This window comes from Equus przewalskii, chromosome 16, assembly GCF_037783145.1.
Source record: "Equus przewalskii isolate Varuska chromosome 16, EquPr2, whole genome shotgun sequence".
Classification (NCBI taxonomy): domain Eukaryota; kingdom Metazoa; phylum Chordata; class Mammalia; order Perissodactyla; family Equidae; genus Equus; species Equus przewalskii.
Window position 1 is genome coordinate 11,965,663 of NC_091846.1, and position 6,919 is coordinate 11,972,581.

A 6,919-nucleotide genomic window follows, 5' to 3' on the forward strand; every position below is an offset into this window, starting at 1 on the left:
AAGGTCAAGTCCATGCTGAACCGAGTCAGCTATAAAGAAAATGAGACTTCAGTTTGCCCGCAAGCAGTGGAACTTTTCAGGCTCCAGTGTGCTCAGTGTGCCCCTCGTCTTGGCTGATGAGCGCTCCTGCTGTTGCTATAGATGGGAACATTGAAGCCCTGGTGTCTATAATAAGCGAGATGAGCTAACATGTTAATGCTTTTTCCTTCCTGTTATACTTTTCGGTATGTTAAGCTGCTATTTAACTTTGAATTGTCACAATCTGTGGCATTATATAATGATACAATTTCTTTTCTGTGTAATTGCTAAAGAACTCTGTGATACTTCTGATTGGAGGCGGATAAAAACTATAGAGAAACATAAGGCTGTGTTTATATAAATGCAAAAAAAAAAAAAAAAAATCAACTCTCCCAAAAATGAGCTGGGCAAAAAACACCAAGACTTCTTCTTTACTTTTTTCTTTTATGCAAAGAATATACTTTAAACTGAATTTTTTCCCTTTTCATTCGTTGTTTGTGGATACAGGATATATAGCAGCAGGGGAGCAGATGAGAAAAATCTACTGAAAGCTGATTCTGTTTAACAGATTAAATACAAATTTGTTTTTAAAAAGAAAGAGCTTGTAATGTTTTATTGAGGTTCAGCCATGAAGGCTGCTGTAGGAAAGAATTTTGTAATTATAAAATCCTAAATAAAGCTTGGAACAATCTGATTTGTCTACAGGAAGCTTTTTTTTTAGTTTGAATTTATTCATACATTTGTTCATTCACTCAACAAGCACTGGCAGCTGCCGTCTATGCTAGACAGCGGGAAGAGGGTGGAGAGAGAGTTGGTGCCCTCAAAGAGTGCTCTGATCTCCCCTGGAATCAGCTTCCATGAGCCCTCTGTGTGCTCCATCACAGTCTGTTTAATATTTTATTGAAACTGCTGGTTCAGCAAATACTTGTTGAGTATTCCTTTGTGTCAAGCTTGGGGCTACATGGTCCCTATCTACCCCATGGGGCTGTTGTGAGGATCAAGTGGGTGAATGCAGGTAAAGTGTTTAGCACCACACTTGAGACCTAGAAGGTGTTTAATAGACGTATGAGGAATGATTGACTTAACATCCAGTGGGAAACTGTTGGGAAAACACTGACAATGACTCTGTGGTAGTGGACTTCAGCAGGATCAGATGTGGAGAAGGATAAAGCTTTTACTATCTTCTGGCAGCAGGGATTCTGCAGCCCTCCTGCAGTCACACTTTTTGACCTTCTGCTCTACTTATTCTTGCCTAGGTTCTCTCTTTGGCTTCAGCCACTGTGTGACTCTCTTCTGTCCTTCTTTCCTTCTTTCCTTCTCCCCTCCTTCCCTTCATCTCTCCTTCTTTCCAAGTTTCTCTCGGATTCATTTTATAGACACTGCTGCCACAACATCCTAGCAATATTTTACTCCATCCAGTTTATTCAAGGTGATATAAAAGCAGCTATCAGGGGTAGGCTGCCCAGGAGGACCCATAGGAGCACCGAGTCATTGGCCTGTAGGAGTTTGGGCAGGGGGCCAGGCTCAGCCCCTACATGTTGGGCCAACCTGAGGATGAGGGGTGTGGTGTCCCTATTATAGCTTAAAGTATCTAGATACATACATACATATTGCTATATACATCTACCCATAAGTCTTATTCAGGGGAGGTTTTGATATTCTGAGTTATGGACCAAAAATGCCGATTCCTCTGATGAGAAACATCGACCCAAGGATGAGCGACTGGAGTATCTGAAGTGAAAGGAATGAGGGGTTGTTGAGTCTTGAGGTGAAAATACAACCTGAAGAGTTCAGCTGTCATTTCTTCAGCACTCATTTAGATATTTTAATTAGACAGGATCATAGATCAAAGAAACTATATATCTTCTACACTTTAAGAAAATTGTTAACAAAGAAAAGGTTTTGTGTATTGCCTCCCAAAGAGTCAATTCCTAAACAAGTCTTTTGCCCCCCCATGAAGGCAATGTCTCTCCTATGGGTCTGTAAGCACCACAAGGACATGACCACATCTAGTTTTGGTCACCATAAATCCCCAGAACCTGGTACAGTGCCTGGTGCCCCAAAGTGCTCAATGCACATCTATTGATGTAAAATAATCAGGTGTGTGAAGTCATTTTGAAACGCTGCTGCACTTTATAGCCCAAATACTCTCCACGAGATTCTTGACCAAGTGACAAACTGAAAAGCTTAAGAGAACATAGACAGCAAACCAGAACGTGGTGTCAAGGGATGGTTCCACTGACGGGATTTTAAACCATTGATATCAGTTCTGGTAACACATTCTGTTTGTAGGTAATAATTGTTTGAGGAACTCAGATTTGACAGGGTGACACCCACACTTCAGGAAAATTCATGACGGGGGCCCAAGGCTGGCTGTATTGATGGTCTAGACATTTACTGTCTAAGTGGATTCAGTCTTCGGACTGGGGAGGAATCTTTCATAAGGGAGACATGAGAAAAACGAAATAAAACAGAACAGAACAAACCCTGACTTCAGCTACTCAGAATAGTTTTCTAGTTTTAGCATCAGCAAATCAAATGACCATACTAAGCTGTTTGAGCCTGGACCTATGGAACCCAAACAGGTGACCGTGGCAGGGCTAGTTTCCAGACTGACTTGAGTCACTGTCTAGTCTGCTTAGTTAGTGACAATCAGTTTTAATTAGATCAAAATATGCATGAAAGCAAAGAAGTTGATTCAGTGGTTCACCTAAGACATCGTCATAGTCTAAGGACAAGAAAGAAATTTAATTAGGCCTAAAAGAAATCAGGATATGGAAAAGTAAAAAAGAAAAGAAAAGATACAAATGGAAAATAAAATTTCAGAATTGAATCTGTCAATGAATTACTGGATTACGTTGATAAACTGTTGATAAGAGCTGACAAGCATTTTGTTCTAATTGATGGATTTTTTTCCCCACCTACTAGAAAGCATTTTCATGCAATTATGTTATGAATAGAGGGTTCCAAACCATAAATAACCAGTAGTTTCTTCCTGTGTTAAGGATAATGACTTCATATAGCAGGAAAGTTTGTTTTAGGAAACTGACAAAGTGTGTCTGTAAACAGGCAGCTGAATTGGACACAACTGAAAGATTTGGTTCTCAAATTTGCCATGGCTCATTAAGATAGTATTTGGAGCAGAGGGACAATTATTTCTTGGATCCTGGTGCTTGCATAGCTGTATAAACAGACCATAGAGAAATGAGACAATCACATCTTTTCCTTGCATCTATTTAACCGTGCATGTATGCATATGGCTATTGTCTTTGGTGCCAGTGAACCCAGACACAAGAATAATTTTTCTAAATCTTGCTAATATCTGTGATGGAACTACTTTCAAAATTGAACTTACAAAATAAGACTACATGAGGTTTCTTGCTATTATCTTGTTTTAACACTTTTTTGTCCAGTGTCAATGTCTAGTAGTTTTCCTTTTGGCTAATTACTGTTGAAATGTGCAGTACTCACAGATAGAAGTAAATGGGTCTAGGGCACCCTTCTCTAACAGGTGCAACTCTGGCCTGTCACGCCTGGGTCCAGAGTCTTGACTGAGACAGTCAGGAGGGCTGACCTGGTCCCAGTCTCTTCCCCTTATCAAACTAGGAGGGCTTTCGCCTGCGATTTCATGTGGACAACAATAGAACTAGTTGAGAATAATTAAAATCACACTACAGATTAGAATGTAAACTCTACATGGTTCACTTTACAAATAACTCAAGCATGGTCACAGGAAATGGCATCTCTCAATGGGGGCCTTACAGACACCAATTTATAATTAAAAAAATTTATTTTGAGGTAAATCTGCTGCAGTTTCTCTGTATGGGCAGGAACACGGGTCACCTTCGAGCATATATCTGCTTTTGCTATGGTGAAATATACACAACATGAAAGTTACCATTTTAGTTGTTTTTAAGTGTACAGTTTAGTGGCATTAAGTACATTCACAGTGTTGTGCAACCATCACTACCATCTATTTCCAGAACTTTTTCATCAAGCCAAACTAAACTCTCCCCATTAAACAATAACTCCCCCTTCCCCGCTCCTTCCAGCCCTTGGCAGCCACCATTCTACTTTTTGTCCCTGTGAATTTCAATACACCAGGTACCTCATACAAATGGAATCACACAATATTTGTCCTTTTGTGTCTAGGTTATTTCACTTCGCATAATGTTTCAAGGTTCATCTATGTTGTAGCGTGTGTCAGAATTTCTTTCCTTTTCAAGGCTGAATAACATTCCGTTGTACGTATGTACCACGATTTGTTTACCCATCCATCCGTGGATGGACACTTGAGTTGTTTCTACCTTTCTGCTATTGTGAATAATGCTGCTAGGAACATTGTTGTACAACTATCTCTTCAAGGCCCTGCTTTCAATTCTTTTGGGTACATACAGAAGTGGAATTGCAAGATCATGTGGTCGTTCTATTGTTAATTTTTTGAGAACCCTCCATACTGCTTTCCACAGTGGCTGTATTGTTTTGTATCTGGAGCACATCTTTTGTGAAGCTATCTTTTTTTGATATGAAAATGTAGGGCAAGCAGCCCTTCTGCCCTGGGAGAAGCTGTCACTGGACTTTTTGGTTGAACTCAGCAGTGTTTCCTCTGTTGGTGTGCAGCGCAGGGGAGAAAGAGATGGACTGGTGGCAAAGGGGCCCCGGGGCCTTATTGATCTGAAGGGGCCTATTTCTCAGACCCTTTACCATCTGTGTTATTCACCTGTGTTTTCACAAACCGTTTCTCTCTGGATAGAAAGGGGAGGACCAACCACGACACTTCCTGTACCACACAATTAAACACTCTCTCTGCCTGTAGAACCTCAGGAAGTAACTGTTCAATTTTCCTGCCTACCCTCCAGTGGGCTCGGGTATGAAATGCTGGAAGGCCACAAAGGTAAGATATTTTCTTGATAAAAAATAATTTGACAACATTAAATTCCATATTAATGGAAGAAATGCTTGGCTACCCATTGGAACAGTGCTTTGGGTATGGAAAATGACATGAGGAAGAAAGCTGCATTCTGCACCAGTTTTTGCATTGCCAAAAAAACAATGCCAACATTTCATTTGCTTGAATGGGACCTAATACTGTGGAAAAGGCATTAGGGAAGAGATTTTTATTCATGTTTAGGTCCTTCTTTTAAAATTGAACTATTTTATCTCTTTTAAATGAAAATTCTCATCACACTCCCCTCATACACACATACCCCCTACTCCCCGCAAGAGTCTCATAAAAGAGTTTTTCCACATGAGTAATGCAGATTTTCTGGGAATTGTCTTTTTGTGCCTATAAAACAAAAGAAAATTTGATTCAGAAGATTAAAAACACATTCTTGCCCACTCTAATTATAGAATTTAAATAAAAGCGTTGGGCCTCATCTCAACAGTGAACTTAGAGAAAAAAGTCTATGTTTTTCCAGATGTTTAGCAAGCTTGAGGGGCACACTCCACTTGCCTCAGACCTCACAGAACGGAGCCTTGCTTGTTCTGGGCGCGGATGCCCGCATGCTGCACTTGTGTGCCGGCTGGTGTGTGGGAAAGGATGACGACACTTCGCTTCAGAACCAGGGCCCGTGAATGTCAAGAGGCACTAGGCTTGAGCTATTCAAATGGCACAAATAAAAAGCATATAATGTGGTTTCCTGGTAAGTGTTTATATTTGTGTTTCATCGTACTCTGAAGAATAAGAAAACACTTCTTTCCACACATTGGAGTAAATGAAATGATCAAGAAAAAATGTATCCCACTTGTGTTCAAAAGCAGAGGAAACTGCCAGCTAAATTTAGGATGCTGTACATAGTAATAGCACTAAAAGTAGTTTTTAATTGGTCCAATCTCTTCCTGATCATTGAGGATTTCTGTATAGTTATTCAGTGGTCTGGGTCCTGTGATGGTTCATTTTATGTGTCCACTTTGGGGGATGTTTTGGGTGAGATTAACATTTAAACTGGTGACTGCTGGGTGCAACAGATTGTCCTCCATGTTGTGGGTGGGCCTTATCCAATCAGTTGAAGGTCTGAGTAGAACAAAAAGACTGATCACCTTGTGTGTGAAGGACTTCATCTGCACCATCAGCTCTCTTGGGCCTCCGGTCTGCTGGCCCACACTGCAGATTTTGGACCTGCCAGCCTCCATAATCATGCAAGCCGATTCCTTCTCTCTCTCTCTCCTATTGGTTCTGTTCCTACAGAGAACCCTGACTGATACAGTTCCTTTCCTATATCTGCATTTTCTTTCTGCACCTAAATCTCTACATTTTGTAAGGTGAACTCAGATCAATATATTATGTTTTTTTTTCTTTTCATGGGAAACTAAGATAATTTATTCTATATAACTATAAAAAGTAGATGTAGGAATATATAGGAATAAATAGATAGGAATATATCAGCCAGGGTTCTAGCAAGAAATAGAATTCCACTCAAAAGAATTTAACCAAAAAGTGACTATTTACAGAAGTGTAGACAGAGTTAAGGGAACTAACTAGACATAGTGAGGCCTTCAAGGAACTAACATTAGCAAGAAGTGGTCACCACCCAACAGCCTGAAGGGGCAAGGAGAAGAAACCATGTTCCTAAAGCCCACGAGAGCTGGAGTCCTGGAGGCGCCACCTGGCAGGGGCTGTCATTGAAGGAGATAGCCATAGTCAGACTACGACTGAAGCAAGGATCCATGGAAGAAATACCTGATCTTTCTCATCCTCCCTGCTGATCTCCTACCAGTGCCTCCTGTCACCCTTCACCGCCAGTGGACCTCCCAGCTTTGATGACTTTGTGGACACAGAGCCTAGAATACTCTCTGCCCCACCCACTTGGGTTGGACCTGACTTCCATTCACTCCATCACTACCTCCAACCCTCACCAACCAAGCAGAGCAGACAGATGTGCACCGCCCGTGCTCAGGT